Source organism: Manduca sexta, chromosome 24 (assembly GCF_014839805.1).
Source record: "Manduca sexta isolate Smith_Timp_Sample1 chromosome 24, JHU_Msex_v1.0, whole genome shotgun sequence".
In the NCBI taxonomy this organism is placed as follows: domain Eukaryota; kingdom Metazoa; phylum Arthropoda; class Insecta; order Lepidoptera; family Sphingidae; genus Manduca; species Manduca sexta.
This window is the reverse complement of record NC_051138.1, coordinates 759,531-784,628: the sequence shown is the minus strand read 5'-3', so window position 1 is coordinate 784,628 and position 25,098 is coordinate 759,531.

Genomic DNA, 25,098 nt, shown 5'->3' with positions numbered 1-25,098 from the left:
GATAAAATTTTCACTAACTGATTTATTTTATTTTTATGTTTACTTCAATTAAGACAAATTTAATATCCCTCGACCCTAAAAACCTTTACAAGGTACCCGGATCGGAGAGATGAAAATACTTCTTTAGCGATCCGCTGACACGAGGATGCTTGCGTGTACCTCTTACTAATTACTTATACTAACGTTAAACAGATTTAATTTTTAACTTTTTTGTATTAAGGGTTATGTAAATTTTTATTTAGTTTTTTTTTATTATATTAGTATTTTCTCCGCCATGGACGTCAATCATCATTCATCTAACACGTATTTATTAACACCATTCTTATGAACCCAAACTCGCCATATCTGCTGTAAGTAGTTAAGGAATTGTCTATCCCGCAGACAGTGATGCTACAACATCAGCGCAAGATTACCATATTTTAAAAATACCAACAAATTTACAGCACTCAAAATTTCAAAATGTATCGGCACTATAAAGTAGGAAATGAACTGACGGTCTTTAAAACTGAGCTTCACAAATTGTATCTAAGAGCCATCTGGATCACATCAGTTTTCAAACAAAAAACCGTATCAAAACCCGTCTATTGGTTTTGAGCTACGGTACCGCACACGAACACACACTTTATTCTTATAACACCCCTGTTTTGCATTGGCGGTTAATCAAGGGGAATTAGAATTTTCTATAGAACATAATGTAGTAACTATGGAAACTGAAATACCTGGAAGTCCTTGATGTTTCAATGGAAGGTTCTGAAGGACCTTCCAGCCCTTATTAGGTCACTGTGATAGTCGTAAGGTTAATTATGTAGATGAGGAGTTGTTCTAAAAGTGCGATGGTGCTAATCTTAATTCAATATTTAAGTAGCGCAGGAAGTATAATTTTCAAACACTTATTTTACTGCTTCAAGCTTCATACAAAATATATTCACATTTACAAACGTTTTAAACTAGGATGATTGTTGTTAAATGTTAGACTGCAATAAAATAATGTGTTTGTGTAATAATTTCTGCATGTAATCAAAATGAATTAGCTCAGCTTTGCATATGCAAATGCATTCTTCCTATGCCAAACGAATGCCGAATACGAACTTCGTGTATGCAAATTTACATCTCTTATATACGCCAAAGAGCATAAACAGTAAAATTCGATTTACATGAATATTATAGAGATGTTATGTTTGTTTGTAAGGCATTATCTATAATGCCAAAAAACATTCTTAAAAAAAAATAACTTTGTCAATGAGTTTCATAGGCTTATCTATTACTAACAATTGATAACCTATATTCATGAAGATGTACTGGGATCATAGGATATAACTTTAATTTTTAGTCGATTATATTCAGAAACTGAAGTTATACCTTGTGTTTTTGTCTTTAAATATTACAAAACAAATGTTTGTCTCGCTACAAATATTTCTGTTTGATGTTAGATTGAAATTCTATAGTTTTGTTGTTAAATGTATTCGTGAATGCATATTACTTTGTAAATAAAATTTCGCGCCGCGACATGCAACGATAAAATATTTTCTTTAAGATTGTTTGTGCAACCATTCAGATGGAAAATTATAGGAACAAGTAGAATATAAGCTCTCATCTGTTATTCCCAGAGTTCCACTCTTATGCTATTATCTTATTGTATTTGCGTTGGTGGGTGGTTTTTATATTTGTTTGTATTGTATTGTAAGTTATTGTTTTTGAAACTGTAGGTTGTTTCGTTGGTGTAGTCATTGTTAAAGTGGTGAAGTCGAAGTTTGATCGTCAGATCGTCTTTAACTATTAAAGTTGAGGTGCCACCGTCAGGTCGTGCCGTGTGTGTATATCTAAAGGTATCCTTTATCAATTTCAGGTATCAGACATGATAATAGACTTACCATTTTATTGTGGTACTATTGAGTTCCTGTTTGATTAAATTTATCAATATTGTAATTCCATTTTCGTCAAGAAACACGATGGCAAAGGCTCGGATGTTTATCACATCAAATCAAAGGAAGACATCGATAGAGTTCTCCAAAGCCAGCCAAAAACTTCTAAATTATATCCGCATGCCCAGGAGTAAACTGTCAGTATGTTATATACCACAACCTTGTTTTAGATTGTTCTTTTTATATTTTTGTTTTATTTTTTGCCTATTTTATAACAAGTTTAATTTTATTTTATATTTTCATATTTTTACACTATACACTTACACACTGAATACACAAAACATACATACCAATACACACCAAATAAAAACATACACAATGAATAAAAAAGCTACTGAGGTTAACGAAATCCATGAAATCGATCCTTATAATAAAGAGACCGATCAATTTAAAATTTTGCGTTGTGCCTTCTCGGTTTACTTTTGGCAAGCATACTTACTTTTTTCGGAATATATGTACTTTTATACAAATAAAATAATAAATAATGGCTAATTACGATATACTAGGAGAACTCGATTCGTCTGTAATGCCGTGCCATATAGTAAGTAAACCTGAATCTTGTAGCGCAATGTTTTCGCATAAATATAATACTAAGATTTTGACTTTAAATATCAGAAGTTTACAACATAATTTTAATGCGTTTCTAACCACACTTGTGAGACTCCGCATGTCATTTGATATTATTATTTTGACGGAGTGTTGGATAAATGATAGTTCCATTATTCCACAGCTAAAAGGATACAATAACTACAGGACAACAAAATACATAAATAGAGCTGGTGGGGTTGTCGCATATGTTAACAACCAGTGGTCGGCACAGGTCACTGAACCTTTGATCGAAGAAGCAAATTGCCTTCAAATTTCTATACGAAACGATATAACCGTACTAGGAATATATCGCTCCCCATCCTTCGTTGACACCTCGCCCTTTCTAAATTCCCTGTCTTGCACTGTCCAAATGATTAAAGACGCTAAATGTGTAATTGTGGCTGGTGATACGAATATAAACACCTATTTAGAAAATGACTCGGATATAAATACAAGTGCAAACTATCTATGTCTACTGGCTGAACTGAACCTTAAACCAATAGTTAATATGCCCACACGTGGTAACGCATGTCTAGATCATATTCATGTTACGTCAAAATTCGAAACGCAATCAGTTGTGTGTAATACAGATATAACAGATCATGACATTGTTATAGCAGGGGTAGTTACAAAAATAAATAAATATTCCAGTAAACGAAGATTGATATCCAAAATTGATTACGATTCGGTTAATGCTGAATTAAACCAGGTTAACTGGAACGTGGTCATCAATAAAAGTACAATCGACGAAGCTGTTGCTGAGTTTGAATTTATTATTGCTGATATACTGAGTAAAAAAACTAGTAAGTCGCTCAAAATTTACCATCGAACCTTGGATGACTCCTGGTCTAATTAGGTGTTCCAAACACAAAGACCTCCTACATTCTAGGGTTCGCAAGAACCCAAAGGATGAGACCATTAAGCTTATTTACACCCGCTACAGAAATTTCTACGGTAACATTATTCGTAAATTAAAAACAAAATTATGATACTAATAAACTAGAAGAGAGTAAACATTGTCCAAAACAGCTCTGGGATACCATTAAAAATATTACATATACAAAGATCACTAAACAAGTACCATTAGAGCTTACACAAACAAAAGATTCTGTAATAAAATCTTTAGATTACTGTAACAATTATTTTTCCAGTGTTGGAAAACAATTAGCAAATAATATACTGTCAACTTCTAACGAAACCCAGGACTCACTTGCCCGCAAAGTAGCAATAGACAATACACCCTTACAATCTTTATTTCTTGATCCCACTGACGAAGAAGAGATTAAATCCTTGATAGTTAGTTTGAAACCATCCAGTGCCCCAGGCCTGGATGGTATGTCAAACCGTTTGTTATACTCCATTCAAAACCACATAATTATGCCCTTAACATTTATTTGTAACCTTAGTTTATCACAGGGTATTTTTCCATCCGCCTGGAAAATGGCAGCAGTTACTCCTATCCATAAATCAGGGGACAAATCTGAACCTAGTAATTATCGTCCAATATCACTTTTAGGGCCTTTTTCTAAAATTTTAGAGAAATTAATGCATAAACGCCTGATAAAATTTCTTGACGAACACAATATACTATCAGAAAGGCAATTTGGTTTTCGTGTAAACAAATCAACGGAAAACGCAGTTGACTTAACGACTAAAATTATTGTAGAACAATTAGACAAAAAACAAGCTTGTATAGGCGTTTTCCTTGACTTAAGCAAAGCTTTTGATACGGTTTGTATTCCTATTTTGTTACGAAAATTGTAACTCCTAGGTATTAGAGGTATTTGCCTGAATTGGTTTCGTAGCTATTTAATTAATCGGAAACAATGTATTAAAATTAATCAAGATAAAAGCAATCCGTGTAGCTTAGAATTCGGCGTTCCACAGGGAAGCATATTAGGTCCTATATTGTTTATTTTATACATAAATGACATTAAAACCAATATAAGTAATTCTGATATCATATGTTACGCAGACGATACGGCAGTTATTTTTCATGCAAATACTTGGTCGGAAGTTTTTGATGTAGCCGAAAGAGGAATGAAAAACATTGCCATTTGGCTACAAAACAATTTATTGACACTCAATTTATCAAAAACAACCTATATATGTTTTCACAAAACTAAAGTTTCGGCCCCACCGTCCAACATGAATATTCGAATTCATACCTGTCCTAATTATTTACACTGCACCTGCAAAACTATCAGCAAATCTCACAGTATTAAGTACCTTGGTGTACTTATTGACGAAAAACTAAATTTTAAAGAGCACCTGATCACGTCAGCAAATAGAGTTCGAAAACTCATATACATTTTTAAAAACTAACGCACTTCAGCTTCCACTGAACTACTTAAAACTGTTTATTATGCAATCTGTCAATCTGTAATATCGTATTGTATTATAGTTTGGGGTGGTACAGCGGCGTCATATATGATGTTACTAGAGAGAGCACAAAGATCGGTGCTCAAAGTGAGCTTTGAAAAGCCTATATTGTATCCAACTACTAGTCTTTATAAAGACACTCAAGTTCTTTCAGTCCGTAGTCTATTTATCCTGAGAGTTATGCTAAATACGCATCATACCATCTTAGATTCGCCTAAACAGAAAAACATGTTACTCGATCGTATATATAAACTACCCACATCAAAAGTAAACACATCTTTTGCAAGAAGATTCAGTGCCTTTCTTCATCCCCATATTTATAATAAAGTAAACGGTAACGCAAATTGTATAATTAAACATTGTTCAGTCAGAGAAATGAAATTTAAGGTCCAGAAGTTGTTATGTTCCCTCGAATATAACGACATTGAAGCACTACTTAAAGTAGCCCAGTAGCTCACTATAACTCATACGCACAACACACATACAATTATACTCATACTAAACAATCATAATACACACACTCACACTCACGCACACGCAAACGCACACGCACACGCACACGCACACGCACACGCACACGCACACGCACACGCACACGCACACGCACACGCACACGCACACGCACACGCACACGCACACGCACACGCACGCGCGCGCGCGCACACACACACACACGCACACGCACACGCACACACACGCACGCACGCACGCACGCACGCACGCCCGCACGCACGCATGCACGCACGCACGCACGCACGCACGCACGCACGCACGCACGCACGCACGCACGCACGCACGCACGCACGCACGCACGCACGCACGCACGCTCGCACGCACGCACGCACGCACGCACGCACGCACGCACGCACGCACGCTCGCACGCACGCACGCACGCACGCACGCACACACACACACACACACACACACACATGACACACAGACACTTCAATACGTGTACCCTCATTCAACTACACGTATTATACACCCACAAACTCAGACCCAAATTTATAAAACCTTGCATTGATGTTTCGCACTTTACTTTATTTTATTATAATGTGTAACGCGGTATGTAAATCGGTCGCCTACGATACAGGCTGTGCCTAGTGTAGGGACCGAGGTATTGTTTTGTCCTATGATCTCAATTTAATATTATTAGTATGTTACCACCTAAGAGTTATTTGTCTTAGTTCATAAGGAAAATTGTATTTTTGGTAAATTTGATAAATAAAAATAAAAAATAAATATGCCTTTGACCTCTGTAGGGTAGGCAGAGGCGCAACTACTGCCGTGCCTATTCCGTCCCATGATGTGATCGAGGTCCAACCTATCGCAATACCGGGCACGACTATACTAATCCGGGCTGATACTAGAAAAACCCGATATCACTTTGCTCGACCCGGGATCGAACCCAAGACCTCAGCACTGCAGCCGTACCGCGATACAACTTCACCACCGAGGCATTCAATACATCACATTTTTAGTTCTAGTAGGACATTGTTATTTAAAGTTTTTGATGATGACGCTTACCATCGGAGTAGTATCACTGTATCAAACAAAACAAGTTTTTATCTGAGGTAGGATAAAAATATTTTTGTGATAGTATTGACACTTCTTGCTGTAAAAAAACTGAGCGTTTGATAGACCGACCCCAATGGTGTCTCATCCTCTACCAGTGACCGTCTAGCCAAGGTTCTTAAACCGTTAGTGAGTTGCCCTCAGCATGGTTGCTTAATGTTCAAGGGTTGCTAGCGCCCAAAGAGCTCACCTAAAGGTCCGGTGTGTTTGTATAAACCGTTGCTTATCAAGCTAATAAATGTAAAAGCATCTTAAAAAATAATCATAAATCAACCCTAGGCAGTTAGTCATTGACAGTCGCACCGGTAAGTTGGTTTGTGTAATATTTGGGAAAGTACTCGTACATCTAGTTAGTCATAGTTCTTTTTATTTTAATCTAAATCGCTTGTGTCTAACAGTGAGACATCTTTCTGCGCAGTTGGGTTTTATATAACTTGTAATAACGCATATTTTTGCTGAGCAATTTTGAAAGGACTATCTAAATCTTGTCACGTATTAAGTGGCACATGAATATCTGTACAAGCATCAGACGAAATATCATTAGTTTTATAGACACCATTTGAATATTTTAATGTTATCTATTTCTGATTATTTCAGTTGAATTTTAGTTTAGTTTATATATATTTATCTACCGTCTGGACTTAACGGCTTTTTCTATATAGTATAGTATTTGAGTTTTATATATTTAATAATATAAAAATAATATCAGCCCTGTGTTACTGCCCACTGCTGGGCACGGGCCTCCTCTACTACTGAGAAAGCTTTGGCCTTAGTCCACCACGCTGGCCTAGTGCGGGTAGACTTCACACACCCTCAAAATTCCTCACGATATTTTCAAATTTCTTTCTTTCACCATAAAAGCAAACTATATTTCACAAAGAATACACACATAATTTCAAAAAGTGAGAGATGTGTGCCCTTAGGTTTTGAACCTGTGAACATTCGTCTTGACAGTCTGTTTAACACCCAACTAGGCTATCGCCACTTATCGTCTTATATATAAGAAGGGAAAATGAAATATTATTCTTCCACGCGTCTACTAAGGAAGCTGTAATATTTTATGTAAAAGATGATTTCACAGAAATATATTATCCTATCTCAAGTGTTGCAAACAATATCTATGATCAGCATGTTTCTTTAAAATGTTACATACACTCTGAACACTGCACGTGGAAACAAGCGCTGCTGATATAGCAAGTGCTTGGATTGCCAGTCGCTTCCACACCCAAGTATATTTGCGTTAGTGTTGACTTCGAGTTGGAAATCGAAATTTCTGTTTACTGTGGTCAGTTAAAACAGGTTTTGAAATCATCCTAACGAGTTAGATCGCCTTTTTTGTATTAGGTAATAGATGTTGCACAAGATTACAGATCTGATATGCTAGGGCAGGACCCACGCCATTGTCTATTCGTATCTCCAAACAACATGGTAGACACTTTAGTGTGTTCCGGTTTGACATTGTAGCCAAAGTAAATTACTTGGTGTTGTGAGATTTGACATCTGTCTTAAAGTGAAGGGAGTAGTGTAATTCTAACATAGGTCGATAAAAATTGTTCATAGGAAGTGGTGGCAAGCAAGCGGTTTGCATACAATTGTATACAAAAATATCTGTAGCATTGACCAATTTTCACGTAATTTTTTTTTAAATTAAACGAGTAACCCCCTTAGTCATAGACTTTTTTATCTAAGGACGGAGTAAAGCTGTGATGACAAGTCTGTTTCTCAGTGCTGACGGATTGAGATACAATATTAGCCAATCACAACGGCCCTATGGCTATGCACTGCGAAGGCTGCCATGCCGTCAGCACTGAGAAACAGACTTGTTATCACACTTTACTTCGTCCTTAGATAAATAACGTCTATGAATAAGGGGGTATGTGAACACGCTATTTCACTGCGTTAGTGGCTAAACCTGTAGTTTCTTATACAGATTGCCAAGAAAAATGTTCCCTTACAGATATATCTTTTGTCCGCGGCCGCATACGCTCGGAACTCCGCCGCGTAGACGATCTTTTCAAGTCAACCTCAATTGTGTGATGGTGCATACTACTTGAAAGGCAAGTTGTGTTTATCCAACTACGCGAAAAGGAGGATTGAGAGTATTCGAGTCTATTGCTTTCGTGATTTGTCTAAAGTTGAAGGTTGACTGATTTGATACATGCTATTGAATGAGTATAAATGAGCGAACATGACAGGATTGATAGTATTACAATGGTATTGATTCGGTTTCTTTTATTTATACCTATGACCAATCGCTAACACTATCAACAAGCCTATCATAGTGAATTCGAAACTGAGGCATGTATCCGTTTGAGGCAACTATCCTGCTTTTACTCTAAGTAATGTGGGACTGAGGAAGAAACTAGGGAATTATAGAGTGGTTCGTTATACACTTAATTTGACTGTCTCGGTGGCGTAGTTGTAATTGTACACGGTACAAGTACGACTACCGCGCTGAGGTCCTGGGTTCGAATTCCGGGTCGGGCCAAAATAATTGTGACTGGGTTTTTCCATCTTAAAAATTACTCAGTTGCAGCTCGGAGTCAGGAAGATGGCGGTGTGGATACCCCCGTGCCTCGGAAAGCACGTAAAGTGTTGGTTCTGCGCCTGATCTCTCTCCGGTCATGTCGGTTTGCCGTCTCACCGTACTATGAGAGTGAAGGAACAGAGAGTGCACCTGTGTATTGCGCACACACTTAGGCACTATAATATATCCTGCGTACCTGGCCGATCTTCGTTGAGATTGGCCGCCGTTGCCGAAATTCGGCTAGGAGGGATTCATTCAATTACATACTGAATCTTGCATATTGGCTTTCGTCTTACTCATCTATGCTTACTATAATTAATTTAAATTTCCGGAAGGCCAAACACAACTTTCTATCAACCCTATTCTCTTAATTCCTTTAAATACTATGTTTTTTTATTCTTAAAATAATTATTAGCTAGTAAAATATTATTTGATGCATACTGTATTTAGCTATAATTGCTTACGTTATGATGATTTGTAATTGGCATGTTTTTATTAAAGTATGGATGCATACAAGCGTTGGTAAAAAATAATTAAAAAAAAGGCCTACTTGCTTTTGGGATGATATTTAATTCGCCAGGATAGCGACCACCGTAGACTGGGTATAAATAATGCCATAGTGGCCCACGTAAGTGTGTTGGTTCCGCCAGGATGACTTCACATTTTTTATAATTTAAATCGCGATTATTAGTTGGCAGTCTATTCCCTATTTCCTTGCCTTTCCTATTTCCGCACCCTTCTCCCTCACACTCGCATGCCTACCCTATCTGTCGCACGCGCCCCGCGCAGACCCACCCGCGCGGGCGCCATATTAACAACGCTACTCGCCGCCGCCGCAGCCATTGCTTTGGCTGTCGAAAAATACTCAAAATACGCATGAACTAATCATAACGCTCGCTTTATACGCAAATAACTCATTTGAGACCGAACACTTGTGCATGTACTGTCGGTGACGTGATTTGGAGTGTTTTCAAGCCCTTTTCGCGTGCGCGTCGTGATCGACAGCGACGCCATCGCCGGGACCGCGTGCGCCGCCTGATGAAGAATCGTAAAGGTAAGGCGTGCACTTCCTTGAACCTCCTACATCATTATACGGCTGCCAACTAACGCCCGCAACGAACCAGCCCCTCCGAAGGGGACCCAAAATACAGTCCACAAACGCCTGGGTCATTGCCTGGCCCAACGCACCGGGTCTTGGGACTCGGCCGGGACGATCCGTCCCAATAACTCCCCGCTTTTATTATTTGTTATATTGGTTTTCGCTTCGCCGCATTGCTCCTCCTTTGGAGGCCCATATACGTGGCGCCTCCAGTGTCGTGTGTGTGCCACCCTGTGTATATCCTGTTGGCATGGCCTACTAGATATATTAGTAAATTTTATCCATAATTTATTGATGAAGGGGTTTTAAAGACTACATCCCATCCCGCCATAAACATTGCAGCCACTCAGTACCTTATTATATAAATCTTTGTCTTCAACATCCATTAAAAGAAAATGCAATGGGAATGCAAATGGGAATCCCATTTAATCCTCCTTTGCACTTTAAAGCTTTAACAAGCAACGTAGTTTGTGGTCGGATTTTTTTGGTTCCACCGGAGAGTGGCTGTGTTGGAATCCTTTTATGTATTAATATTATGTTTAAGTTGTTTCTGTGTAATGGTGTTCAGTAGTTTATCTTAATGCTGGCAAATTAAAGTGCATAATGTTTTTATTAGATGGAATTGTAAATGAACAAGGGGAAACAGGTAATATAAAATATGCATTATAAAGTGTTGAGATAGTTAATGCAGGAATACAGAAAAACTTGTGGATACTTTTTGATAAACACAATTTTATTTTCTTAGTTTCTAAGACATATTTGGTTATACGACGTATATTGACAACTGAGAAAAACATGGAGGAGGACAAAGACTATTTTTTTTTGAGACATAATAGATGGCGCCACAAGTATGATTTAGTAACAGATTATAATACAGTGAAAACCGGTTACAGCGACATCGAAGGGAATCGACATCTGAATCTGGACGCTATATTCGATAGTCGTCATAAACGATACGCTTTTTATATGCATTCATTTAAAAAGACCTTACTATTTAGTCGTTATAACCGATGTGTCGCTATAACCGGAGTCGTTATAACCGGTTTCTACTGCATTTGCATAATATAACATGAAGAAAATATTTTTTATAGTTGATAGTTCTTAGGTAATTGCGAATGCGATTATGACGTAATTATGAGGTTTCCGACTGTTCATAAACAGAAGTAACACACAGAACTTTGAATAGAGAGCAATGCTTTGTGTCCATCACCTTGATACATGAAATGTTGGCCTGTTTCACAAGTTTAAAGAAAATTTAATATAACCGTTATCGTATTAAACAACTAATGTGCATAACTCATTTTGCTTGCTCACTATTACAAGGTTCTATATTATTTAAGTATTTTGGCACAAATTGTGTTATATTATCGCATAATTCTATGTCTTTTTTTTTAATTTCCAATTCCAAAATCACACATTATAGGACACAAGTGTGTGCGCAATACACAGGTGCACTCTCCGTTCCTTCATTCTCCTAGTTCGGTGAGATGGGAATCCGACATAACCTGAGAGAGATCAGGCGCAGGACCAACGTTTTTATGCTTAAAAAGAAAATAAAAGTTACATGTACCAAGTTTATATAAAATATTACAGTGGTACCTATCTAGACAGACTCAAATACTACCCACACTCCTAAAATTGCATAGTTCTTCAACAAAAAACTCCAGCCACACAGAATAAAATAGATCTTTCTAGATTTTGCTCAAACACTCGAACCCGAAACGTGTTCCGTCACCACAATTACATGAATGAATATTTCATAAAAGAAATCTGCTCTGTAAAGTGTGGATGACTTTGGTAACTCGCGTCGAGCTAACTTTATTATGCATACGGTAGGGGACCCGGGATAGGGAAGAGGGGGTGGGGGGTTACTGAATCTTAATGTAGGGACATAGGTTCGACCTTGATTTAGGTCAAACTGGCGATAGCAACGGGCTACAGTGTCTTAGAATTTGAGTAGAGGCGTAATCTATGGGTCATTTTTGGAAGATAAAACAGGAAATTTAGTAACTAGAAGCAAAAGTTCTCTTCGATTTTCTGCATGGCGTAATAGACCCATTTATTATTAACAAAACTGCATACATCTATAACTCTTCCAAAGTGTATAATGTTCTTAAAAATAGACGCCCGTATTCATAAACGTTATTTATCTATGAATGGAGCATTGCTGTGATATTAAGTCTGTTTCCCAGTGCTGACAGCATGGTAGCGTTAGCAGTGCGTAGACATAGAACCTTTGTGATTGACTTATATTGAGATACAACTTATATATAGTTGGCTGTCAGATAATCAAAGCTGAAAAATCAGCAAGCTGTCAGATAAGTAAACAGTCCTGAAAAACAGACTTGTTATCACAACAATGCTCCGTTCTTAGATAAGTAACGTTTATGAATACGGGCGAGAGACTGTAGAAATTTATTTTTCGTTTCATATTTTTCACTTCAATGTGCAGTGCTTTCTGTTTCACAGCACTCATGGAGACCATTTTCAGTGGTATAGAATATTTGACACATGGAAAAATTCTCTATATCTTCATATTGGGTTTTAGTTTTTGATCGTGTGCCTGATCTGTACCTACGTACAATTTCGCCGATTTTACAACCCAGGTGTGCTACGACTAAATCATTTACGCAGTATCCAAAAAACCTGCCCTCAGTACACAGAGAAACTATAAAGTCGACGCAACATGTTTGTATGCAAAACAGACAGCAGTAAACTTCTGAGGTACTACGAGTATACTTCGCCTAAGCCCTAGTTCCAACCAAGAACCATATCCTAACATGTTTCGAAACTTGACGTATGGAACTCGTCTCGCGTCTTGTTGGTGTTCGCTTTCGCACTTTCAAGTACAATGCCTACAAAACTCAATGAAAATTCAGTTTTCTTATGAGCAGCAATAACAGCATAAAGAATTTGTATCAAAACAAAATAATAATAGGAATTAAAAAAATATATATAATTGTGAAATGTACGTAATTTTGTAACTCAGTCTTTATGAATGAGCAATATTTCAGCGCCCCCCCCCCATCCCCCACCCGACCATGAAGCGCGATAAATCTGAAAAATTGTTTCATTTCAATGTCTAATATCTGTGTAAACATAAGAAATGGTTTTGCATTATGCTCCTTATACTTCAACATGATAAGATATTCAAGTAAAATTTCACTTTTAAATAAGAATACGATAATGTTTACACTGAGCTACTTGATGGTAGAAGCAGTCTGAATTGTGATACACATAGTTCGATTCGTATTGTCTTTGTTTAATGCTTTTTCTACTAACAGACGAATCAAGTATGTCGAGCGCATTTAATGCTCCTTGACGATAATCGCCTCGATACAACACGAGAATAATAATTCAATATATTTTTATTCTATATTCAGAGCGGACTGACGATAAAATCTTTCCTTTATTCTAAACATCTCGTCATTATTCATTTTATTGCATTCAGCATCGAGGAGACATAAATTATTCAATCGTGGAATGGCTATAAAAATTGTACAAAAGAAAAAAACTAGCCAGAGACAAATCTAATCCATCTCCACAAACGTTTTAGATATAAAAAGTTGACACCGATTTAGAATTTAAAGTGGGACGATTTTAAAAATGTCTCGGCTTTTGTGCGAGAACAAAAGTTTAATGATCATTTAGAATAAATAATGGCCAGCGTTACGAAGGCATACACGTAAATTTGCTAGTGGCTAGGGATGGGACACCAGATTTTTAAATAATTATATCGATTTTTATGTAATGTTCCTGATTGACTTTTTGGATAAATTTCAGTTGTAATTTTCACAAACAACAAAAGATAAATGTGTACATCTATGGTTAGATAAGTTGTTTTGTCCCAAAATATTAAAGTTACTATTATGAGATCGTTCATAAATGGGACACAAAATTTAACAAACATCCAGACTTCTTTATCTTTCGCATGCACATTACTAGTAGGGTATAATAACAGTTAACAATAATATCCTTGAATTTATTCTAAGCCCTGTAGAGCGCTTAGTCCCAGTAGGGTTACTTTAGAGAATTCATTGGCCGAAAGATACCGATTAGGAATACGCATAACGATTCCTCGAGGCATTGGCTCGTATTCGAGGGTACGATTATTGGCGTGGTATTACGCTAGTGTGCCTAGTAGTAGAACAAAGGATGAATATTTTAGCTTTAATCTACTACATGTACTTATACAAGTACATAAAATTTTAGTATCTGTTATTACTAGACGTTATTCACGATTTTTTATTATGATTGAATAAAGTATGGTTGGAGTTTAGTCTATCCGTCAGCGATGGTCTTCGAAGCGGTTGATACAGTTTTGGTCGGATTTATGTTGATAGAAAAAGTTTTGAGAATAATAACTAGGATGCATACATATAAAAGTGACTTTCTTGTGATTTCTGAAAATTTTTGTTCACACCCGGATATCAATTGTTAAGCAATATGCCCTTCATATTATAAGTCGATACATTTCCATATAAATATACGTACCGAATGAAAAATGTATCTATAATGTAAAATAAAAGTCGATCACAATGCACATCCCTACTGTGATGGCACAACGGCGACCGGAGTGGATCAAATTATGCGTCATTAAAATTGGATTTTAGCACAGGCTGCATGCAAGCAGGAAAAGGATATTTTTGTATTCAAAAATCACCGGCGGATATCGGAATTGGGATATAGTATATTATTTATATGATGTACTTTTATTTCGAGTCTGATTTTAACGAGGTTAATTTCCTTCATTCCTTTTAAATTATATCATATTTGATTTCTGACGTAAAATCTGTTTTTTTTATTATTATCATCAGCCACATAAATTCATTGCTGTATTGCCTAAAGATTACAAGATATTATCAAGAGCGGATTGCTTCATCGAGATCCTGCGACCTGGTCCTCTTCCTCTTCTCCTCCTCCAGTCGATGGAAGTCGATTGTCAAATGTAATACATGTCAAATATACATATATTTTATTATTCTACACTCCTCTATATGAACTTTAATTCCACCAAATGTCGTACACTTCCGTGCGCGTATTGTGCTTAAAAATGCAAACAAACATTTTTATTAAATACAATAGTCTCATGTTGACTATGTTCCTATATTCAAAGTTTTTTTTTATGTCCTGGCAGCATAAAAATCTAACCTTTTACTTGCATTAAAAATTTTAAAATATCTTGCACCGTAACAATTTACAGTACTAACAGGTCAAAGTATGCTGAACCGGCGGGAATGCATGAAAGATTGATGAACGTGAAGGAAGCAAGAAAAGTATGCCAAAATCGTGCAAAGTGGTAATTCATAGCCTTACCTACCCCTATGGGATAAAGACGTGATACTATGTATATATGTAATTTCTGTTAACCGTAAAATCGCTGAATAGTTATATATTAAATTTATGTTATTATCAAAAATAAACGGCAATATGTTAAAATCTCCTACATAAACTATAAAGGTGTTTTAAATCAGCCAAATGGGCCTGCTTACGTCGGTAGGTACAATGAATCCAAATCGTGAGAGCAACATTCATTACGGTATGAATGGAAAATGAAAGTACGTAACTTATTCAGAACATTTCAAAAGACTTAACAATGTTAGCAACGTCCATTCAAGTTAGTTTTACATGGGATTAAAAAAAGTATTAGGTGCGTAGCTTTGAAAAGGCGAAAAACTGGGGAAAATGGTTTTCTATTGTGCAAATTTAAATGTGTTTGTCTATAGAATTACTGAGAGAAATTTATGCTGTGGGGCAAAATGCTGATTGATAGATATTGTTCTGGTTGAACATATTTAACATTTAAAAATATCAGCCCTGTGTTATATATTGTCCTAACGTTAGGCACGGGACTTCTCTGCTACTAAAAGGGATTAGACCTTAGTCCGCCACTCTGGCCTAGTACGAATTGTCAGAGTCCACATACGCCCAAAATACTTAAAGAGAACTTATCAGGTATGCAGGTGTCCTCGCGATTTTCCCCTGACCGTTAAAGCAAGCGTTTCTTTTCACAAAGAAAACTCAGAGATGCGCGCCCTTGGGTTTAGAACCTGTGGACATTTGTCTCTGCAGTCTGTTCCATTCCTAACTAGGCTATCAATATCTAGGATGCACTTGCTAGAAGCGAATGTTACACTGGGCAAGTATGAGTTAACACCTATAGTACCTAGTCTTTAAAGTGGTATAATTAAAACGGGATTTCTCACTCTTCCTTACTCTCATGTCATTTCAATTACCACCATGTTCCCGAATATTCTCATTCCGAGAAGTTTTAATCAGAAATTACACGGAGCCTTAAACAGCACGAACCGTCCAAGTAATTACGTACGAAATCACAAAGTTACAGAAATTATAATGTTGCGAGTGAAATACATTAAAAACTACAAAGATATTTTATTTTTCGCACGCCATGTTTCCAACTTCGCAGATATAAATTCAAATTGCTCGTTGCATCTTGCATTTTCGTTGTTAGAAAAATATATTTTTATACAGGGACGGACTTGGCACATTCGTTTCAATTATTTTAGGAAATATGAGATAGCGTGAAGAAGTTTTCTTAAAAATGAACAAAAGTATAACATATTTTCCTAGACACAAACCTATTACTATTGTATTATGAGAACCCAAATCCAAACTGCTTTTGAACCGGTCATACAGCATCGACACAGGAATCGAATCTACTACCGCGTCGCGTGTTTTCCATGAATACCTGTGTTCTGTGTCCACTAACTCATTTTTATGATCCTACCGTATAATCCCGGACTTGAATGGCTACAAACTATCACGAGTTTAGCGATTCAGTTTTATTTATTTAACATTTTATTATTTGGGTCGCAGTGAATGTTTGTTGCAGTTGTCAGCAAATGCTTATGAGAGCGATGACCTAAATCGAAATTAGGAACGAGAATAATTAATTTGATTTCATTTACTGGAAAGCGAGGATGACCTAGGAAAAATTACAAGGAAAAAACGTTCTTATCGCATTCAAACTAAGTTGCAAATAGCAAAAGAGAATTATAGGTAGTGGAGGAAGAGGAGTGGTCAGTGCGGAGCAAACTCAGTTGAAACTCAGCTTGAAAAACCATTCGCTTTTGGGCAAAGATCTTCACAATTTCTTATGATATGAAAACTCTGAAATTATGATGCTGGTCAATTGCGAAAGATATGTAGGCAAAGAGTCGCCATGTTTTTGCCTTTTATATACAACCTTGGCAAAGTGACTCTTGATGGTAAGTGGAGTGGAATTCAGATAGAGTGTTGGCTGATTAGAGATAATAACTCCTCTCCAGTTGACATAGTTATGCCGGCCTGTTAAAAACTAGATAAATTAACACTTACGTGACCACTGTGGTGGGTTTTACACCTTGTGTCTAATGGTTGCAACCCTATATGTATAGCGGATAAAAATATCATACCACCAGCTAAAGAACTGTAAGTGAATTTTATTAGAAATGTGACATAGTCCAAGCTCTGAAATTCATTATCATCTCGCTTTTTTAAAGTGCTGTAAGTTAATTAGTAAAGGTGGTTGCATATCAAGAGACACTCTTGGCGTATCCCAGCTTCTTGTCTAAGAAAATATATGGCGTTCCATTCTGAATGCGAGACCCAATTAAATTTTATAAGCGTTTCACATTAAAACAACCTTCAGTGAAAGAAATTAAAATTCCACGGACGCACTCGCCTAGTTATCTTTCTAATTTGCAAGTTGGCATAGTGAAGGTAGACTCTTTTGTGGTTGTTTGTTGGTTTTGATAGTTTGAGTGTGAATATTTTGTAACTGCAGCAGAGACTAATTTTGGGTGAACATATTTTTTTTTTGCTAATGCTTTTTACACTAGTAAACTATGCCTGACCCATGTCTGATTGATGAAATAGATTTGTTAATTTTTTAACCCAATCAATTGATAAAAGAATTATAATTGAAGCAATCGTTTCCAAAGTTCTTGACAGCTTCATCCTACTCCTAATGAAGCCCTGAAAAAATAGATATTTTTAGCTACATTAATAATACTTCATGTATATGCCACGGAGAATAATTTGACACATGAGTCATCTAATATACTACTAAGTCGCCATTCATTTAAATTTCATAGAGGCACGTGCGGCCATAATGGCATCGGTGGCTTTTCAGTCAAAATTCATACAATATTCATAGCCAAAGAGACTGGGCCGGTCCTTTACACTTTACAGGTGATGAATTATAAGGATTTGAGGATGGACGAAGTGTGGCGCGGTTTAGAGGTTTATAAAGATGTGATTACGTTCAGCCTTATAGAATTTATATAACTAAGTTAACGCCTTGATATTCGTGTGGCTAGGCAGAGGCGTAGATACCCTAAACCCTTCTTCGTAGTACGTATAGCTAGTCCACCGATAGTCCAATGCTAAGAATGTTGGTAAGCTTGTATAGTTCGTGTGAGATATTTTAGTCACCAAAATAAAAATTTTCATCTGGAAATTCATACTCGGAATCACACGGTGCTCTCCTCAGAGTTACCTATGATGCTATGTTCGTGAGCCCAATTATACGAAATCATTTTGCTTATTATTGATGGCAACGATAATATATTTTACCATGTATTCATTTTATTTTATATTAAAAATATTTTAATAAGTCAACCTCACGTTTCATATGAAATTGTCGTCCGTGATATTAACTCTCTTTTAAGTATATTTACAACTATTTATCCAAAAAGGCAAACAAATTAAATGCCACGTAGCGAATAATTCCTCTTTTGGAGCTCTTAAATATGCCATCTGAACTACTACTGTGTTTATGTACGACATAATATTATTATTATATAGTTACAGTTATCACTGTATTGATATAAGTGCAACTTAATTTAAAAGTGAATAGATTTCTTTTTTCAGAAGAAAGTTAATAAATAATTATTGAATAACGGTTCTACATTAAGTTTATTAAATTACCAGAAACAATTTTTTATGAAAACAAAAATAATCGTTTCGGAATTAAAATAACATAAATTCAGGAAACTTATAAAAAACGTCGTTGCGTCGAGCATACTGACAATCATACTTATTATTATATAAAAGCTTTGTTCCTTGTCTAAGTACTTTGCGTGTGCGTGTGAGATTTGGCATAAATTAGTTCAGGCAGGAATGTAGAAACATAAAATGTATGTATATTATATGTCACTTGTGGTCAACCACTAGTAATAACTATATATACGTTTGAAAGGCTAATAATTTCTTTAAAAAACCATAGAAAAAAAGTACTGCTTTTAAATATGTATAAAACTTAGTATCACATAAAAACGTCGGTTAAGTCAATTAGCCTTTCAACTGGCGATAGGTATTCCCACCATTCTAAATTAATTCTCAATATTAACAATATTATATCCGCACCGGAGTCCGGCCCTGGCAGACGCCCGCAAAGTTGTGGGAATCGGTTCTAAGAGGGTTTTATAGGTAATTATTTATTTATATACTGCCTGAGTACGTCTTCTTGTAGTTGTCTTCCTGAGATTCAGTCTCGGTAAAGTTTTCATTGTTTCATTGGCTTTGTTTAATAGGTTAAACCTTAGTAGGTTAATGGTATAAAACAACTTGAGATTAAATGGCTTTTGAAATTATCTATATAGTATACTTGTTTTGCCAGCGATTCCGAAACCTTTTTGCGGAATGAAAATCCTATTATATTTTATAACAAATAGTAGTCAAATGTGTGATAGTATTACGCGGTTTCTCTCTCCGAAGAGATAGTAAAAGATGCAACTATAATATTCGTGCTGTAATAGCTTAATGAAAGAAAAAAGATTGATGAAGGTGGGGGAAGTGAGAGAAGTATATCAGAATCGTGCAAAATGGCAAGCCATAGTCTCTGCCTACCCTACTACCTGGGATTGAGGCGTGATACTATGCAATAGCTTAATTTGTTGGATTGTGTAGAGCTATCCATACAAATGTCAAATCTATAAGAAGTTTTTGAACACAACAGTATAGTGAGTAAATCATGTTAAATCATGCCCAGTTGCTCGAACTGGAAATAAAACCACGGCCAATTCAATCCAACGAGTTAAAATCTAGCTCCTATCATAATATTTTGAGACAATTAATTTCGAATATATCAGAAACTAATTTCAACAACCGAAAACAATTCCGCAGACTCCTTGTTTTGAAAGAGCTGATACGAGTAGCTCGATATAAAGATTTTTATGAGCATGGACGTAAAAACATCGTCAGACAGTCTAGCGGGTAAACAGGTGAGGTACAGACGCGCAGGGACAGTGGCAGGGCCGTGCGGACGGAACATCCACGCAGTAACGTAACTTGGGTGAATTGAGGAATAATATTAGCCCTGTATTATATACTGTCCCATTGCTAATCACGGGCCTCTTCTGCTACTTAGAGGGATTAGGTCATAGTCCACCACGCTGGCCTATTGTGGATTGGTAGATTTCACACACTCTTAAAATTTCTAAGGAATTTCTCAGGTATGCTGGTTTCCTCATGATGTTTGTTTTCACCGTTAATTGATTTGAGTAGTCACCTTGTAGTAAGGTACATATTTGTTTTTTCTGCATTAAATTTCTTTCAGAGTAGTTATAGGGTGACAGTGATATCTACCCTGTGTCAATTGTGCTAAGGACTTCACTTACGTCTACTGCGATATGTTTTAAATAGAATAAAGGTAAGAACAAATTGCTACGTACGTAGTGCAATAAGTGGACTCTAAAAACTTGTCCCTCTCAAAGGAATAAACTAAGAAATTCATTTTTTCAATTCAAATTCCTCATTGGATTACCATATTGTTAATCATATTCAGAGGAAAATATATAAGTAAAATGAAAATCTCTATGTAAAACATATTCAATGTAATTAGTGAGATCTAGAAACATGTCCCGAGCATAAATACCAAACAAATTATCTCCTTATTGCATTACCATCTTTTTTAATTATATTTAGAGAGATACATTGCCTTCTTAAGAAGGGGTAGTTTTTTTTTTACTAAAAGTCCCTAATTTCTAAGGGGGAAATAGGTTGCTTTTAAGCAGAAGTAGGTTCTATTACTAAATGTCCCTAAATTCTAAGGTCTATTGTATATTCTATTGTCGGACACTGCGCGGCACGTATACACAAACCTACATAACAGATAACGTGTTTATATCCACCAACGAGTAGCTTATTGGAACTTCTTTGTAGTTGCTGCTTGTTTTGCTATTGTGTTGCAGGTATATTGTGACAGTGATGTACTTTGCAAGGTAATTTGGCGTTTGCAACGTTTAATATACAAAAGTTATTGCTTTGTTTTGATTTTTTCTTATAGGTTTATGATTATCTATACATATTATGAAATAAAGTCCCCTTTTTTGTCTTTTTGTATGTTAGCGATTTTCTCAAAATCTTCTGAACGGATTATTATGAAATTTGGTATGGAGATAGTTTAAGGCCCTGGGAAGGTTATAGGCTACTTTCTATCCCAGGGAAATATATAGCGCGACTTTTATCTTGGAAAACTTCTTCGTGCCGGCAAAGCCGCGAGCAAAAGCTAGTAATAGATATATGAGAACACTGCTTCGGTGGCATAGTTTTATTATAGTACGACTGAAGTGCTGAGGTCTCGGGTTCGAACCTTGAGTCGGGCAAAGTTATATTGGGTTTTTGTAGTCAGTATCAGCCCGGACGGTGAAATTTTTGTTCGATATGGCGATAGGTTCGCCCCTTATCACATCATGAAGTGGAATACGAACACCAAACATGTTTCACGTTTATATTATAATTAGATGACGTACTATATTATTCAATAATAAAATACTGCACACCGCTTAGGTGAAAAATAAATATACAATAGAGACTAGGCTAAATAAGAATTACAAATGGCGGATTTTCATAACTGACGATATCTATCGGTAAACGTTTTTATAGACTAATGCAATATTATTTTAAAATAATATACTCGTATTATCATGTCTTTTATACGACATAATCGTCTCGAAACAGCTCACCCTAATGTCAGTTAGCATTTAACAGCGTGTATAAAAAGGAATACGTCCTATAAATATTTTTCGTAAACAGGTGATGTGCTTATATCAAAGTTATTACGTGGAGGAGAAATAAAAAGCCTCACGCGTTTCTTTGATTACTTTGTTTTTCCACGAAAAGATACTATCTTTCGGAGTTACGGTCTTTGTACGTAATTTTTTATGACACATGATTGATGTGAGATTAATGGAATATTAAAATATGTTTAATTATGTAGTTAGAGAGATATGTTAGTAAAATGAAAATGAAATGCTCTAAACAGTAATGAAAAGAAAACAATTGTAATTTTTCTCTTTTGTGTATATCATGTAATGTAGTTTATACCTTAAACTGAATTTGAAAAGAGCAACACCAGAGTTTCTTGCTCGTTTTTCTCTGGTGAGAACTGATTTCCGAACTGACAGTTAATATTGACAAAATCTAAATAATGTATAACATTTTACAGGTTCAAATAAATTATTTCATTTCAAAACAAATTGGCAACAATTTTTTTTAATGCAGGCGCGGCAAAGTTTCTACTGCACCTGATCACAAGCGGATATAAGTCCACCTATAATTTTTGGTCAACCTTCGCCAGTCAACACTTATCACCCTCTTGAAACCAGATATACACATGCTGTTTCTGGAACGCGACACATTTGGCCACTTTGGGTTTTATCTCTTGTGCACGGTGGTTGTTACTCGGATGGATACAAATATCTTACAACTACACATTTGTACCAACGAGCGTGATATGCTTGTATACTTGCCTCCTTGATCCAGCGGAAGACATACTCACGCCTTTTATATCCAAAGGGTTAGAGGTGCAACTGATGCACCAACTTTCTACCGTGTATTTCATTCCATTATAAGGCGAGCCTATCGCTATATAGAAAGAAAGAAAGATTTTATAATTGGGACAACATCAGTATAACATATACAATAAAGAAGATAAAAAAACAAAAAAAATTAAGTAAATATAACATAATTATGCCCATTGTGTCAACAACGAGGTTTCATTCAGCTTCTTGCTGCAGGGACACTCAGTTAGTGTGACATAAGTATATCGGACATATACTTACTTCAAACTTTGGGCTGATAGTAAGAATACCAGATATGATTTTGTCCGACCCGGGGTTTGAACCCGAGACCTTGTCACTGCAGTCGTACTGTACAACTACGCCAATAAGGCTGTCAACAGAGAATATTTTGGAAATTCCTAGGTTCGATTCCCAGATCAGGAAATTCGTTGTGTAGATTTTTTATCATTAGTCTGGTGCTGGATCCCGTAGAGAGAGTTGAAGCAGATAAATGAGGACGCGACTTATTTTCAACTATGCTGCAGGAATTATTAAGATTATGAATTATCAATGTATAATAGACGACCGACCGATCATTTTGTTGCATCAGCCTTAAAATTTATAATCTAAATTATATTGACCGAGATCTATGACAAAATATGAATTGAAAATATTATGTTTGTAAATGTAGGCGTATGCACGCTGTACACCGTTTCATAGTTTTTATAAATTTTTTAGTATTATTGTTTTTTTCGTTAATTTTTAGTTATTGCTAAATACTTTTATGTGGATTTTCTTTATGTGGAGTTTCTTTTTTTATGTGGAGCTTATATAATTAATCAGACTTTGTATAGAAAAGACTTATTAAAAAAATATATATATTATAAAAGAATGGACAATTGATGACAAAAAATAAAGCCCGGAGTTTCTTTCTGCCTTTCTTCTTCGGGTAGTCATCGCTTAGGTAGTTAGTGAAAGGCTGGTAGGTTAGCTAGGTTAGGGCTTTTATTGTCCTCACCGGTGAGGATCGCGACGCGTTTCTCCCTTATTGCCTATTCAAAAATACATATATACATCATTTTATTTCTTCTTCCCTGCCAGCCCGAGCTGGCCTCTTTGTTTACTAAGTATATTTTTCATTCATTTTATTTTCAATATAGATTGTCTTTATTTATATAAGCTAATCTATTTAAGTAATAATTAAATGTTCTCATGTACCTTGACTTATCATAAGTGCAACCATGTTCGCCTACGTGATGAATAAAGCATTTTTATTTTTTTTTTATTTTATTTTATTAGTTTTTAATAGTTGAAGTCAACTTCCTCGCGAGGATCCAGTTATGAGAAATCGTGTCTACCTAGTCTTGCCATAAATATTGTAATAAAGAAAAAAGAAAATTGTTAACTGCAAATAACATTTATTACTTTTACAGTGTGTCAGTTTAATACATAAATATAAAACAATTAAAAATATAAAAAGCTTATTCGAAGTGGTCTCCATTGGCTGCAATACAGTCCTTTAAACGATGAGGCCAGTTATCAATAGAAGCACGCACTCTTTCCATGGGAAAATTCTTCACTGCCAATCGTATAGATTGTTTTAGGGACTCCAAATTATCATGGCGTTTAGAGCAAGCTGTACTCTCTAAAACTGACCACAAATCATAATCCAGCGGATTAAGATCGGGACTAGACGACGGCCAGTCTTCAGCTCTGATGAAGTCCGAAACGTTCGATTCCAACCAAGACTGCGTGGACCGAGCTTTATGACCCGGCGCCGAGTCTTGCTGGAAGGACCATACTTGGTTATTGAACATGGTGATGTTAAGGGGCTTAACTACCTTCTCAAGAATGGTATCTTGATACACTTGTGCCGATGTTTTGATACCTTTTTCACAAAAATATGGCTCAGTCACTCCTTCATAGCTAACACCCCACCAAACCATCACTGAAGTCGGATAATGTCCACGTTGCACTCTGTCGACTAATTGGGAAGCTTCCTTAGAGCTTTGAGCATAAATACGGTCATTTTGTTTGTTAAAATGTTGCTCAATTGTAAAAATTTTCTCATCCGTAAACAAAATTTTTCTGTGACCTCCCTTTGCGTACCGCTTCAGTAGTTGTTTCGATTTTACCACCCTATTCTTCTTTAAATTATCAGTTAAGAAATGGCCAGTGCGTCTCTTATAGGCTGCAAGTCCTAAGTCATCTTTTAAAATA